Below are 15950 nucleotides of genomic sequence, written 5' to 3'. Positions count from 1 at the left end.
TCCTGTATGATTTGGTCTCTAACAAGCTCTTCAGTCCCACGAGAAGTCACAGAGAAATCCTTCATCCTCCTCAAACTTCAAATCAGAATTGTTCTAAACTGCCATAGGAAAGGAAGTAATTTCTACCAGCAAAGCAACACTGGTCCAGTCAATTGCTTACCCAGTCCTCTTCTCAATCTGAACTAGTGGCTCTCAATACAGGCCATACAATTGCATTAACTAGGATGACTGGTAAAACACCAATGCTCAGGCCCAGGCATTAAATCCCATACATATACATGCATGCACACACAGTTCCTTGTGATTAATAGTTATCAAATAAGTATTGAAACTAAAGATAATAAAAAAATAGATTTGTTCATGCTTGAACAGACTACTGAACAATACAGAATGCAATAGCAATGTATCATAGTAGTTTATTTGAAGGCTAGTATGGTTTAAGGCACTAAATACACACATGTATGTGTACACATGTGTGTATTTTCCCCCTCCTCAGAAAAAGAACAGAATGAAACAAAACATTTGCTTTTTTTTTTAACTTAAATTTATTTATTGGGGTGACAATTGTTAATGAAATTACATAATTTCAGGTGTACAATTCTGTATTACATCAACTATAAATCCCATTGTGTGTTCACCACCCAGAGTCAGTTCTCCGTCCATCACCATATATTTGATCCCCCTTACCCTCATCACCCACCCCCCACCCCCTTACCTTCTGGTAACCACTAAATTACTGTCTGTGTCTATGAGTTTTTGTTTCTCATTTGTTTGTCTTGTTCTTTTGTTGTTTTTGGTTTATATACCACATATCAGTGAAATCATAGGATTCTCTGCTTTTTCTGTCTGACTTATTTCGCTTAGCATTATACTCTCAAGATCCATCCATGTTGTCACAAATGCTCCTATATCATCTTTCCTTAACGCTGAATAGTATTCCATTGTGTATATGTACCACAACTTCTTTATCCATTCATCTATCAAAGGACATTTTGGTTGTTTCCATGTCTTGGCCACCGTAAACAAAGCTGCAATGAACATTGGAGTACACGTGTCTCTATAAAGAAATGCTTTCAAATTTTTTGGGTAGATACCCAGGAGAGCGATTGCTGGGTCATATGGTAGTTCTATTTGTAATTTCTTGAGGAACCTCCACACTGCCTTCCATAGCGGCTGCACCAGTCTGCATTCCCACCAACAGTGTATGAGGGTTCCTTTTTCTCCACAGCCTCTCCAATACTTGTTGCTATTTGTCTTGTTGATGATAGCCATTCTGACTGGGGTGAGGTGATATCTCATTGTGGTTTTTATTTGCCTTTCTCTGATGATTAGTGGAAAACATTTGCTTTTACAGGTAAAAACAGTACACCTAGATACATGTTGTCAAACAGCAGATAGAGAAAGGTTCTCCATTTATACTAGGATACTTATGATACTGCTTGCCTTAAAGTATAAGTTTGTCCTTTTTCTTTCAACCAGAGGACAAGCAAAAGAATATAATCTAACCCAGACTTAAACATTTCTCTGAGATCACATAAATTAGTTGATTTCACCATGCCATCATCAGGACATCAATTACACCAGAGCTTCAAATCTCTTCTTCTGAAGCAACCTAACAAAGCTAAACTGGGAGGAAAAGAAATGGGAACAATATACCTTTCAGAACTCTATAGAAAGAGGACCTTTTTGATAATCACTCAAAACTATTCAAAGATTTTTCTCTGTGAGAAGACAATATAACAAAGTGAGACAGGACTCCCACAAATGTTTTCACTCTCAATCTGGGAGGTCTTACTTGTGATCACTTATCCTAACAATAGCAATTTCAAGAAAAGCTTAACGTAGTTGGTTTTTGTCCACACATAAACCCTTGGGACTCTGTATACATTTGTATAGTATGCTTCAACTCACTACATCTTTTTGGAAACTTTCCAAGATCTGTATGTGGGATTATTTGTGGTCAATCGAGTCAATTTTTTACTTTTTCCTGTTTGAACAAAGGTGAGGAAGAAAGCATAGCTTTTCTCTCCACCCTTTTAATAATAGTAAAGTGAAGAAAGCCAGGGAGAAGCGAGTGAAAAGGGAATACTAAGCCAAAAAAAAAAAAAAAAAAAACAAACAGAAAAGTATTTAAATCTGGGAATAATAATAGAATCAAATGCTCAATTCTTTAGGCTAATTTTATAATGTGAGGCAAAGAAAATGAGGTTAGCTATGAATTATTGATGACCTAAAGAGAGGTCACAGGGAAAGCATTTTCAAGAGTCTTCGGTCCTTCAATGACAGCCAGGGGGTTAGCAAAGGTGAACCAAATTTAGTACACTAAAAAGATATTGAAATATACTTTAAGTTTTTGTATGATTCAATCCATCAACTAGAAACTCAATGGAAACTGATAAACATTTAAATGAGTATATAGTGTCTAAAATTTTAGCAGGACTCGGTTTAAGGAGCAGCAAAAATTCAGAAGGCCCAGGTTTCAGTCTCGCCTAAATTTCTTTTTGAAGCTGATATTTCATGCTTAAATTCTTTAGTCTGTGGTACCATCACTTCTTGAGTATTTATGTGGGGGGAAATATTGATAGAGATAGTTGTAAGCCATCATGATAAACTATCTTTCTCATGTTTCCAAAAATTCTGGCCAGGGTATTAATCAAAACGGAATAAGATAATTGATGGCATTTCAGATTTGATGAAATATATGTTCTTTATTCAACTCTTTAAGAATACCGAATATTGACTATGATAGTGACACAAGTTTCTACTTGAGGTGGCTGCTTGCAGAATTCTGTTTTTAAGTAGAAGGTCAATTAAACCCAAAATATGTTACAAGTGAATAGAGCTATAACACCTCTAAGGTTTTGAAAAGAATGCAGCTTTGTCTTTATTCAGACACAGAGTAATCTTTAGTTTTCATTTATGTGAAGGAAGGTTAAGTCTAGGAAATGAACAATTCTGATACCAAAAGTAAATATATCAAAAAGGTGACTAGGATTAAAAAAAATTATGCTACAATGCAGTATGTTGGTTTCCAGGTAATAGGATAGATATAGCACAATGCATCTAATTTATTTTCCTCCCCAAATCCCACTAAAACAATACCAAGCCATTAAATTTTCTTTTCTAAGGACTAGGAGAATGAGAGACAACAACAGTAATAATCAAATCGGGGAAGTAAAAAAGCAGATGAAGTAACGGTAACTGGCTTAGCATACCTGGGAAAGCTGAACTCTAAAGAGAAAAGAAGGAAAGTTCAGAACTAAACCCATTTACACTACAGAATCCTCAAGAAACATGTGAAGAGGTAGCAGTACATAACTCTGGAACTAGAGAGAGAGGGTGGGGCTAAAACAACAAGGTTTGAATGAAATCTATTAGAGAAGCAGTTAGAGTCCTAGAGCCCCTCCTTACCCCATGCCACTGGGTAACTGCCCCACCCTCAGCCTCACAGAGGTCTATTCTCTAGAGAGGGTAAAACATTGGGTCTTAGAATGGTGACACAAAGCAGTTGAAGAAGTGGGTACTATATGGAAAGCAAGGGGATTATGTGATCACACACAAAATGAATGCAGACAGTTCCAGCCCTTTTCCCGTTTAATGGGGGGGGGGGATATTAGAAGCTAGATCTTTATCCTTCAGGCAGGAGAGGAAAGATATTCTACTGAATATCCAACCATCCCAGAAGCAAAGACCTAAAGATAATGACAGGAAGTTCTTCAAATTGTTCAACCAGATTATCCTCACTTGAAACCCAAAGTCAGCAAGTTCTGCCTGCAGGTTCAGAGCTCTCAGTCATTTTTCAGTTCCTGTACTGCAGCTTTTCAATCTTGGCACTAGTGACATTTTGGACTAGATAGTGCTTTGTTGTGTGAGGATGTCCTGTGCTTTGTAGGATGCTTAACAGCACCCCCAGCCTCTACCTGCTAGATGCCAGTAGTACTCCCCCACCCAGTTTTGACAACCAAAAATATCTCCAGACATTGTCAAATGTCCCCAGGGGGGCAAAAGTGCCCTGATCAAGAACGACTGTCCTATTCCCAATCATGGGTAGACAGCCAAACTCCCGAAGACATCTGGAGAAGTTTCCAATTTGGAAGACAGAGAGCAAAACAGCAACTAAGAGCAACTTAGAGGAAACAAACAAGAAGAAAACTTCAAACTACCATTAATATCCTCAGAAAGATACTATAACTATGAAACCAAACCAGAACTTTCAGAAAACAAAACAAAAAAGGCTTTTGAAAAATCAACACATGAAGAAATTTAAAACTCAATAGAAAGGCTGGCAGATAAAGTTGAGGAAATTTCCCAGAAAGTAGAGCAAAAGAACAAAGAAAATGGAGTAAGGAATTCAAAGGAATAATCTAACAAAATTTCCCAGAACTTAGATCCTGAGTTTTCCCAATTCAAAGGACCCACCAAATACTCAGCAAAATAGATAACAGACCCATGTCTAAAAATGCCACTGTGAAATTGAAGAACACTGTGGGCCAGAAGATTTTCAAATTTCCAGAAGTTGGGGTAAGGGTGCTCTGGGAGGGGAGGATGATATTGTTCACATACAATGGATGAGGGACCAGAACGGCTTCCAATCTCTCAATGGCAATACTAGAAAAGCAAGAAGACACTAGAGCAACACCTTTAGAACCATGAAGGAAAATTCTTTCTAACCTTTAATTCTATATCCAGCAGAAAAATCAATTATCATAAAGACATTTGCAGACCTGAAAGAGCTCAAACATAGTTTCTGAAGAAATTATAGGATGTATTTGCCAAAACAAGAGAGTAGACCAGTAAATGGGATTACAAGGGACAGGAAATAGGAGATCCTACACAGAAGACACATAAAGGGAACCCTTGGGAGTACAAGGGAGGGAAACCTCAGGCTGACAGTGATGTATTGGGCAGAGGTTAACCAGCCTAGACTGAGAGCTGCCCCAGATTCCCACACTGGTCACCTTTTTAACCTGAAAACAGAAGGACCAGGTGAGCCAGGACCAGGTTCTTCTGTTTTGCTTTTACTGACCAGAGGCTGATGAGATTCTTGCTCTTTTCTGCAGCCTGGATCACCAGAGGACTCTCATTTCACTCTACTGCAGTGTTCTCCTTTGGCCTATTCCTGAGAGCTGCAGGCAGGTCTCGGGCAGCCAAAGAGCAGGAAATGCAGAGCAGCGCATGCCCTGACCGCATTCCTGCTGGACGTTCAATACCCAGCCCTGCACTACAGCACCAACATCCAGCCTGTGAAGAGCCCAGTGTCCTGGAATTTACCTGGGGCCTTGCCAACCGACTTCCCAGCAGGGGCTCCTATATGCTCTCAGGATATCTGAAGCCAGACTATGAATAAGAGTTTCTGTTCAGGTTCCTTCTCCTGAAAGTCTTCATACAATAGTGGTAATATTGCCCTCTCCTTACACAGCTAAGTTTGCACTTGCTACTCAGTTTTTAAAGAATAAACAATACACTGTTCAGAGATACATACATAGGTGGTAAAGTTATTTTAAAATGCAAAAGGAATGATTACTTCAAAAGCCAGGGTAGTAGTTATGGGGGTGGGGTGGGTGGTTGTGATTGGGAAAGGGCACACAGGGGCTTTTAAAGGTACTAGTAATGTTCTATTCTTAACATGGTTGGTAGACTCATGAGTTTTCATTTTATTATTCTTTAAAATACATACATATATATACATACATACAAACACACACTTTATACACTCCTCCAATACATCTATTTTCTAGTTAAAAATAACGTTTTTAATGGCTGACGGGTACATTCCCAAGATCTCACTAATCAAAGGAGGTCTTAAGTTTTATACATATCTGTATAATACAAATTATTTTAAGTCACTTGATAAATATAAATAAAAAATAATGTTTGCATCTCAAACCTAATGAAGTCAACATGAATTATGTAAATGGCAATTTTACATCTGACTGAACTAAATTTAAAATAATACTTTAAATTGTTACACATAAACTTTGGGGTGACAACTATAAGAGATTTACAAACAAAACACATTATGTCTCAGGAACTTTGATAAATGGTGTGAACTTCCTGTCTAAATCACAGTCCTAAAAGTTTCATTATATTTATAATGAATTGTGCAATGTACCACAACAGATGTAGGAAAACTGAACAAGAACAACCAATTAACAAAAGGAAAGAAAAGGGGGGGGTATTGAAGACTAAAAACAAATTCACACACACACGCACACACACAAACACAGAGTTGACATACAGTCAACCCTCATAATTTGCAGATTAAACGTCTGTGAATTCCCTTACTAAAATTTATTTGGAACACATAATCAATATTCACAGCACTTTCATAGTCATTGGCAGATGTGTGCAGAGCAGCGAAAAATTTGAGTCACCTGATGTGCCCGTCACCAGTTAACGTCGAACAAGGTGAAACTGCCTACTTGTTTCAGCTCTCCAGCTGTAAACAAGTCTCCCTTTTCTGAGAGGCTGTGGAGAAAAAGGAACCCTCATACACTGTTGGTGGGAATGCAGACTGGTGCCGCCGCTATGGAAGGCAGTGTGGAGGTTTCTCAAAAAATTACGAATAGAATTACCATATGACCCAGCAATCCCTCTCCTGGGTATACACCCAAAAAATCTGAAAACATTTATCCATAAAGACACATGTGCTCCAATGTTCATTGCAGCTTTATTTAAGGTGGCCAAGACATGGAAACACTAAAATGTCCTTCGATAGATAAATGGATAAAGAAGTTGTGGTATATATACACAATGGAATACTATTCGGCGGTAAGAAAAGATGAAATAGGAACATTTGTGACAACATGGATGAATCTTGAGATTATAATGCCAAGCGAAATAAGTCAGACAGAAAAAGCAGAGAACCATATAATTTCACTGATATGTGGTATATAAACCAAAAACAACAAAAGATCAAGACAAACAAATGACCCTCCCACACACCCACGGAAGGAGGGCCCTAAGATTCAGGAGTACTAGGCACAGGGCTGGTGGAGCTACTCTCAGCGTGCATTTATGCAGGAAAGGACAGAAACTGCACGGTCTCTCTGAAAACTGTCATCCAGACCCCTCAGCCCCTCGCATTTAAATCTACACTCCTAAATTCACTCTGGGCACCAGGTGACCAGCGCTGCCTGCGCAATAGGCAGGGAACTCTTTGGCACAGCGGAGGACAACCTGGAGATTACTTGGTGGGCTTATGCCAAGACTGGTGCTGCTTTCTGTTTTGTTTTGCTTGGTGTTTTTTTTTTCTGCTTGTTGTGATTTGCTTTGTTCTGCCTTTTTTTCTTTGATATGTTTGCCTATGTTGAGTGGGGATTGTCGGTTGTATTTTACATGTGAATGTACTTGATTTGTTTTCTTTGTTGTTGTTGTTGTTGTACTTGGTAACTTGATTTGTGCTGAAACTGCCCTAACAGGGCCCAGCTTAAGAGGCACAAGATTCAACATATCCAGAAGCCAACTCTGGACCAAACCAGAGTACTACCGGGTTTGACCAACAAGTCACACACCCAGAGGGAATCCTCTGAAGGCACAAGAGCCCATAGAGGCCAAACCTCATTTAAGTGGCCAACCCTCACCCAGCAGAACACCCTGCGGTGGGCAGAGCCAAGTTTCACAACTAGACGGCCTAGGAGTTAAACCCACCTACTCACAAGCAAAAAGCAATTAAAGTTCTTCTTGAACAGGACAATATACTAAACACACGAGCCACCTGTGGAGCACATGCAGAGGAGAAGAATGAAGTAGTCCAAGTCAAATATAAAGGACACATACTACATAAGATAACCCAGCAAGAACTAAGAGCTCTAGGGGATCTTCCTAATACATCAAAGCAAACACAGAGAGTCAGTCAGAATGGGGAGACAAAGAAACATGTCCCAAATAAAAGAACAGAAGAAACCTCCACAACTGGAACCAAATGAAACAGAGGTAACCAACCTGTCAGAGACAGAGTTCAGAACACTGGTGATAAGAATGTTTAAGGAGCTTAGAGAAGACATAAAGAAGGATATAGAAATCATAAAGAACAACCAGTTAGAACTAAAAAAGGATGTAGAAATCTTAACGAACAACCAGCTAGAACTAAAGAACACAATTACCGAAATTAAGAACTCACTTGAAGGAATGACCAGCAGGTTAGATGAAGCAGAGGATCGAATCAGCGACTTAGAAGACAAGTTAGCAGAGATCACTCAAACTGAACAACAGAAAGAAAAAAGAATAAAAAACAATGAAGATGGCTTAAGAGACCTCTGGGATAACATCAAGCGCAACAACATGCGCATCATAGGAATACCAGAAGGCGAAGAGAGAAAGCAAGGGATTGAGAACATATTTGAGGTAATAATGTCTGAAAACTTCCCTAACCTGATGAAGGAAACCAACATACAAGCCCAGGAAGTGCAGAGAGTTCCAACCAGGATAAACCCAAACAGGCCCACACCAAGACACATTATAGTTAAAATGGCAAAGCTTAAAGACAAAGAGAGAATTTTAAAAGCAGCAAGAGAAAGGCAGAAGGTTACGTACAAGGGAACTCCCATAAGGCTATCAAATGACTTTTCTACAGAAACATTGAAGGCCAGGAGGGAGTGGCAGGAGATACTCAAAGTGATGGAACACAAAGGCCTACAACCTAGATTGCTTTATCCAGCAAGGCTATCATTTAAAGTTGATGGAGAGATAAAGAGCTTCCCAGAAAAGAACAAACTGAAAGAATTTATTACAACCAAGCCAGCATTGCAAGAAATACTAAAAGGACTTCTGTAAATAGAAGACAAACAAATGAGAAACAAAAACTCATAGACACAGATAATAGTTTAGTGGTTACCAGAGGGTAATGGGGGTGGGGGGTGGGAGATGAGGGTAAAGGGGATCAAATATATGGTGATGGAAGGAGAACTGACTCTGGGTGGTGAACACACAATGGGATTTATAGATGATGTAATACAGAATTGTACACCCGAAATCTATGTAACTTTACTAACAAGTGTCACCCCAATAAACTTTAATTAAAAAAAGTGGCCCCCAAGTGTAGTGCTAAAGTGCTGTCTAGTGTTCCTAAACAAAAAGCTGTCATGTACCTTATGGAGAAAATATATGTGTTAGATAAGTTTTAGTCAGGCATGAATTATAGGACCGTTGACCATCAGTTCAATGTTAACAAATCAATGATATATATGAAATAAGGTGTCTTTAAACAGAAATGCACATAAAACAGGTTATATATTTGAAGAAGATGTTGACTGGTTGAAGAAAATGTGACTAGAGGCTCACAGTAACCTAACCCTGTATTTCCCCCTAGGAGCAATGGTTCAATATTCACTCAGTATTTTTGGCAACTTTATAAAACATAACTACTGCAAATAATGAGTATCAACTGTGTGTGTGTGTGTATTTATATTATGTAATATGTATTAGGTTGATGCAAAAGTAATTGTGGTTTAAAGGGTTAAAATAATTGTAAATACCACAATTACTTTTGCGACCAACCTAATATTTATAATGTGCAATATTATATGCATTTATATTAGAATATAAACTCAGTGAGCACCTGATATATGTTATGCCCTCAATAAACATTTGGTGGATGATGTATCAAAAATAACAAACTAGGAATGAACAAGCCACTGATAAATTTATCATAGCACACAATTCTACATAAGTATATAAAATTTTGAGAAATCATGGTACTTCTAGATATTTTTCTACCCATCTACTAAATCTCTATCTTCCTACTACTTTCTGTACAGTTGTGACGTTAGGAATTGAGGGAAATAGGTGGTGTGTTGGTAAAAAGGAAACAAAGCAAAAATATAATGGTAATAATGACATTAGCAGTGTAAGAATAAAATCTTGAAAACTATACTCTATAGACACATAAATGTATATAAAAAGATACCTAATAAAGATAATGATGGTCTTTTATTCTTATTTCATCAACACTTAATTTAGCCGTTGCCACTAAAGGAGAGCTTACGCATACCATTCTATCAATAAACCCTTTCCTTATCTTCCTGTTGCTTGTGGTAGTGATAGGAAGACAGAGATGTTGTTCTGACACATTTTTTCCCCCTCTGTAATACTTCTAGTACCCACCTCCACCTCCAACACACATACCTACACACACATACCAAGCTGGGTACTTTAGGTACAATAACTAAACCAAAGGAAAAGAGTTTGTCTAATCATAACTACTGCTAAAGAAATACACATGAAGTAGAAAATTATTAACATCAAAGAGTCAGGAACTGTTGCCTAAATGTTAACAATTAAAAACCTGACAGAAGAATTAAACTCAGTACAATTCCAATTGTTCTTTAAAAATAGAAAGGGGAGGCTTATTTGAAAAAGTTGGCATGGATCTCCAATAGGCTAACAACACATCTGGCTAAACTGTCAAAGCTGATATTTCAAAGAGTTTTAAGATTAGCATTTACTAACTCAGTACTTGTAGTGGCATAATTAGTACCTCTGTCAAACCTTGATACTTCAGTGAAATGTTTAGTAGACTTAGCTTTAGATTTTATGTAGCACACCATCCTCTGGTCTGAGTCTACATATGATATATTCACCATTTACTACTTGTTTGAGCGGATTGCAGAGCATACACAGCAGTCTCTCTATTGATCCAAGAGTTCTGGAAAACTTGACTCTGTGTATTTGAAGGGATGGGGTTGGTAGAGCCAAGTAGAGGAATACAGACTCTAGGTCTCTGTTAGCTCATGCATGATGGAGCATGAATTAAAGAGTGCTAAGTGGGAATATTTTTGTAATAGATAAAAAAAGTAGAGTAGACATAGGAGGAAAGAAATTAAAAAGAAAACATATTAAGAAGTGTAAGATAAATATATCCCAAAGTAAGAACTCTGACTTGGTTGCACACGTTTAGGCCTTTTTAGCTAAATATATAAAGAACTATCACAAATATTGACACACTGACATTAAAAAGTTCTATTGATACTTTATCCCATTCATTTACCTTATTTTCCCCAATGGAAAAAGACCAAAAATACAAAGAACAACAACAACAAAAAGAGATTAATAAAGCATCCATGCCCTCAGAAAACTCCCAATCTAATAGACTGCTGTTGATATACATACTTAATTTTAGTATACTGTTATAGAACAAAGTAATGAAACACAATACTAAGAGTTTATTATCTGTGGATAGGAAAATGGTCAGAGAAGGCCCCTATGAAACAGGGACACCAAGGAGGGCTTAGAAAGATAAAAAGTTTTTCAGGCCAAGAAGGGAAAGGGGAGGATTCCACAAATAACTGGTAGTACGTGTGACAGCCTAGAGCCAAGTCAAAGCACAGTGTGTACTGATACTATAAGCAGTTTGGTATTGCTAGCATGAAAAAATAGAGGATGAGAAGTAGCTGGAAAAGGAGAAAGGGGTCCAGAGATCACTGTGACAAAAGAGTGGAGGATGGGTTGAAAAGTGGGTGGGGGCAGTCAGAAAGTTATTACACTACTCCAAACAAGTGATGATAAAGACCTAAACCCATACAGTAGAGGCAACTAAGAGATACTTAAGAAAACAAACTGACAAGAAAATAGAGTAAATGATTACCCTGGGGGGTAGTGGGGGTGAGTTTAAAGAATGACTTAACAGATAACGTTCAAGGAAGAGGCCAACATGTAAATGAAGACAACTTCAATTACCATTTACAAGACATATATCAAGCATGCTGCTGAGAACTTTAACACACACACACACACACACACACACACACACACACACGGTGCCAAAAAATGCATACAGATTTTAAGAAAGGAAAACTGTATTAAAATTATAACACTCAATATATACTGATAACAAAAGACGAACACAAGTCATGTTTGACTTCTGCAATTACAAGAGGTGCTCAGTGGTTACCATCAGCATCCAGACACTTCTGATTACAATGAACTACTACTAGGGCAACGTTGACCAAAGTGTCCCCTTGTATACATTTATTAGCACCCCTGGTATATACAGGGTATATATATTCCCTCATTATTTATCATAATTTACCATTATTTATTATAATAGCTAATATACTATTAGTTCTACTTTATAGATTTGTAAACTGAGGCTAGGACAGGTTGCCTATGGCCAGACAGTATTGAATGGTACAGTCAGGACTGGAACCTAAACATACTGAACTCTAAAATCTAAGTTCTCAGTTTCCATACTCCCTAGGAAGCGTGAGTGAACAGGAGGCAACTGGAACTATTGATGTGAATGAGAGTACTAAAGACTACAGACAGAAAAGGACTGAGCCCCAGAAAAAATGGACATACCCTGTCAATTCCTCCCAAAGGAATTGCTGGAAACATCACCCCAGAAAGAAGAAAGAAGCGCTAAAGGCAGGTTCTTAGAACACAGTATCTTGCAGAAATACAGACCTGAAGACCAACTGCTTAGCAGGGTCTACCTTAGACACGATCAAAGAGGTTCCTCCCCATTCCTTTCAAGGTCCGCACTAGAGAAATGTAATTTTCACTTTTAAATTAAGAGCTGCACATTCACATTTTGTTATTTTCGAAATGTGGGACTATGTATCAGAAATTGGCCCAATGGAAATGGTTAGTAGAGAAACAACTTTTTAAAAACGCACTCCTGCCCTTTACTACCAGTATTCATGAACTTAATTATTTATAACTAGTACTAATGTATCACAATTGTCAAATTGTATGTGCATAATCTATTCTTTATAAACTGTAACTAATAATTATGGAAGTCTAGCAGTATGAAATTACATTGTAAACCATATTTATAAAATGAATGTGTTCTGTTAATGTCACTAACACAGATTGTTTCCCAAATGTTACACCATCCTATAATAGCACTGTGGCCTGCCATTAATTACAACTCTGCATCTAAGAGAGGGAGGGGGAATTAATATTTGAGCTCAGAATTTTCCGTCGTCATTAACAGATTTTTTTCAACAATACTTCTGTAGAATGCTGTTAATCCCATCCCATTCAGAACCATGTTTCATGGATCTCCATAAAAAGTTAGACCTATTTCTGAATTCAATAAAATGAAATGGTCTAATTAAATTAAATAAGTTAGTGAAAGAAATCTCAAAGCAAGCAAATACCCCTTTATTATTCATTTTAGTTCCATCAGGATTAAGCAAAATTTATACAGTAGCACAGAAACAAAAATAATTAGCTAACACTCTAAATTGAAGTTTCCCAAATTAATATCTTGTGGAGTCCTTAAAGAATGAAAGTTTCTCCGTCATGTAAACTTGAAAAACATCCTACAAAATACCTACTCCCCACCTCCACCACATATTCACATTGCACAATAGCAGCCAAGTCTTGTAGTTCAGAAACAAGCATATCCTCCACCACACTCGACTCTCATCGCCCACCAGCATCTATTAATCTTTAGTGTTTCTTGAAAAACGCTTTTGAACATGATCTAAATTTTAATATTTATAATAACCAACAAATACAAATTATTTAGTTGTAATGGCTATGAATCATTTAGATTTCTTTTTTTTAATTTCTTCGGGTGACAATTGTTAGTGAAATTGCATAGATTTCAGGTGTACAATTCTGTATTACATCATCTATAAATCCCATTGTGTGTTCACCACGCAGAGTCAGTTCTCCTTCCATCACCAATATTTGATCCCCCATACCCTCATCTCCCTCCCCCACTCCCCTTACCCTCTGGCAACCACTAAACTATTGTCTTTGTCTATGAGTTTTTCTTTCTCATATGTTTGTCTTGGTCTTTTGTTTTTGGTTTATATACCACATATCAGTGAAATCATATGGTTCTCTGCTTTCTCTGTCTGACTTATTTCCCTTAGAATTATACTCTCAAGATCCATAAATGTTGTCACAAATGTTCCTATATCATCTTTTCTTACTGCCGAACAGTATTCCATTGTGTATATATACCACAACTTCTTTATCCATTCATCTATGGAAGGACATATTGGTTGTTTCCATGTCTTTGCCACAGTAAACAAAGCTGCAGTGAACACTGGAGCACACGTGTCTTTATGTATAAATGATTACAAATTCTTTGGGTAGATACGAAGGAGAGGGATTGCTGGGTCATATGGTAATTCTATTCGTAATCTTTTGAGGAACCTCCACACTGCCTTCCATTATGGCTGTAAAAGTCTGCATTCCCACCAACAGTGTATGAGGGTTCCTTTTTCTCCACAGCCTCTCCAACACTTGTTACTATATGTATCGCTGATGATAGCCATTCTGACTGGGGTGAGGTGATATCTCATTGTGGTTTTCATTTGCATTTCTCTGATGATTAGCGATGTTGAGCATTTTTTCATATGTCTATTTGCCATTTGTATATCCTCTTTGGAGAAATGTCTTTTCAGGTGCTCTGCCCATTTTTCAATTGGGTTGTTTGTTTTTTTGTTGTTGAGCTTCATGAGTTCCTTGTATATCTTGGATATTAGCCTCTTATCGGAGACACTGTTTGCAAAAAATCTTCTCCCATTCAGTCGGTTGCCTCTTTATGTGTCAATGGTTTCTTTTGCTGTGCAGAAGCTTTTAAGTTTCATATGCTCCCATTCGTTTATTTTAGCTTTTACTCCCATTGCCTTTGGAGTCAAATTCATAAAATGCTCTTTGAACCCAAGGTCCATAAGTTTAGTACCTATGTTTTCTTCTATGCAGTTTATTGTGGCAGGTCTTATGCGTAAGTCTTTGATCCATTTTGAATTAATTTTGGTACATGGTGACAGATAGCAGTCCAGTTTCATTCTTTTGCACGTGGCTACTCAATTCTCCCATCACCATTTATTGAAGAGGCTGTCTTTCCTCCATTGTATGCTTTTAGATTCTTTGCCAAAAATTAACTGTCCATATTTATGTGGTTTTACTTCTGGCTTCTCAATTCTATTCCATTAGTCTATGTGTCTGTTTTTCTGCTAATACCATGCTGTTTTGATTATTGTAGGCCTGTAGTACAAGCTAAAGTCAGAAACTGCGACATCTCCAGTATTGTTCTTTTTTCTTAAGATTGCTTTGGCTATTCGGAATCTTTTGTGGTTCCAAAAAAATCTGATGATTTTTTGTTCTATTTCTTTAAAAAATGCCATAGAGATTTTGATGGGGATTGCATTAAATCTGTATATTGCTTTGGGTAATATAGTCATTTTAACTATGTTGATTCTTCCAATCCATGAGCATGGAATGTCTTTCCATTTCTTTTGTGTCTTCTTCAATTTCTTTCAAAAATGTCTTACAGTTTTCAGCATATAGGTCCTTCACATCCTTGGTTAAGTTTATTCCTAGGTATTGTATTCTTTTTGCTGCAATTGCAAAGGGAATTGTTTTTTGTATTTCTTTCTCTGAGATTTCATTGTTAGTATATAGGAATGCAATGGACTTTTGTACGTTGATTATGTAGCCAGCACTTTACTGTATTCGTTGATTATTTCTAATATCTTTTTGGTGGAGCTTTAGGGTTTTGTATATATAGTATCATGTCATCTGCAAAGAGTGATAATTTAACTTCTTCATTCCCAATATGGATGCCTTTTATTTCTTTCTCTTGCCTGACTGCTCTGGCAAGGACTTCCAACACTATGTTGAAAAGCAGAGGTGATAGGGGACAGTCCTGTCGTGTTCCTGAACCTAGAGCAAAGGGCTTCAGTTTTACACCATTAATTATGAAGTTAGCTGAGGGCTTGTCATATATGGCCTTTACTATGTTGAGGTATTTTCCTTCTGTGCCTATTTTATTAAGTGTTTTAATCATAAATGGATGTTTTATCTTGTCAAATGCTTTTCCTGCATCAATTGATATAATCATGTGATTCTCGTCCTTTATTTTGTTTATGTGATGTATCACATTGATGGATTTGCGAATGTTGAACCATCCTTGTGCCCCGGGAATGAACCCCACTTGGTCGTGATGAATAATCTTTTTAATGCATTGTTGCATTCGATTTGCTAGA

At 37.4% G+C, this 15950-nt stretch overlaps 1 protein-coding gene across 15 annotated transcripts in view; it reads right to left on the bottom strand.

Moving 5' to 3' along the window:
• CASK (calcium/calmodulin dependent serine protein kinase) overlaps positions 1 to 15950 on the bottom strand; it is a 416202-nt gene that overhangs the window by 327812 nt on the left and 72440 nt on the right. The window lies entirely within an intron of this gene.

This window comes from Rhinolophus hipposideros (genome assembly GCF_964194185.1).
Source record: "Rhinolophus hipposideros genome assembly, chromosome: X".
NCBI classification, from domain to species: domain Eukaryota; kingdom Metazoa; phylum Chordata; class Mammalia; order Chiroptera; family Rhinolophidae; genus Rhinolophus; species Rhinolophus hipposideros.
Note: the sequence above shows the minus strand (reverse complement) of the source record. Positions and strands in the feature narration are given on the sequence as shown.